The following is a 1109-nucleotide window of genomic DNA, read 5'->3' as shown; positions in this document are numbered from 1 at the left end:
ACACACACACACACACACACACACACACACACACACACACACACACACTATAAATTTAGATTCAGAAGGGTATATAATACCACTTGCTAAATTCAGAGCCAATGCTCCAAAAAACCACCATAAACTCATGATAAAGATACACATGAGCAATGCAATGGACATACGAGAAATAGGATTACCTTTGCGTTGAATACAGTAAGTAATGTATATTTTAATATCAACTGATTTCATACTTTGCATGACAAACATACACTGCAATCTTCAGTTGAAAATAACATTTTGACATCTATTTCTAAAATATTCATTACATTAGCTCATGTACATTCCTTACTTTAAACATCCCGCTTCCATTTAAAAGAAAACTATCGTCAGCAAGAAAAAATTTTAGCAAGTGTTATTATGTACCCTACTAAATCTAAATTTACCTTATATTGTGCCTGTAATGGTGTGAACTTGCTAGCCACCTTATTATTACCGCATTAATACTACTAATAATGGCAATAATACGTCTTTATTTAAATTTATATATATATGTACATATATATTCACAAATATCATACACTTATCGTGAATAGAGGTGTGGGTTCAAGTCCCATGCATACAGAAAAACCACTTTTTCCATCAAGGGCGTATATGCCCTGATATTAGACTATTTTCTTTAGTCAATATATGGGGACCACTTATAAGCTTTAAGCTTATAAAATATTATTATTATTTACAGAATATATATAGTTATCTGTAGCTTAATACAATAAAGTGTCCCTGATGATCCATTGCGGTTGACCATCTAAATGCACTTGGAACACTTATTGTAGAACTCAAACAACTCTAATGTGAAACACATGTGAGAACGAAAAGTATAAACTTGTGCTTATCCTTATTTCTCATATGTATGTATATATATATATATATATATATATATACATTTATCTCAGATGAAAAGCACAGTAACTTGCCTGTCATTGGTGTGTATATATACACTAAATATATGATATATCGATGACTATTTAAATTTAATACTGCTTCCATTGCATAAACTGGCTTATATATATGCGCATGTGTGTACATATGTATGTATATGTGTGTGTGTGTGTATATATATCTATATA

At 30.6% G+C, this 1109-nt stretch overlaps 1 protein-coding gene across 4 annotated transcripts in view; it reads right to left on the bottom strand.

The window, feature by feature from the left end:
• Positions 1-1109, bottom strand: part of LOC106872124 (FYVE and coiled-coil domain-containing protein 1) — a 68319-nt gene that overhangs the window by 27607 nt on the left and 39603 nt on the right. The window lies entirely within an intron of this gene.

This window comes from Octopus bimaculoides, chromosome 4 (assembly GCF_001194135.2).
Source record: "Octopus bimaculoides isolate UCB-OBI-ISO-001 chromosome 4, ASM119413v2, whole genome shotgun sequence".
NCBI lineage: Eukaryota > Metazoa > Mollusca > Cephalopoda > Octopoda > Octopodidae > Octopus > Octopus bimaculoides.
Note: the sequence above shows the minus strand (reverse complement) of the source record. Positions and strands in the feature narration are given on the sequence as shown.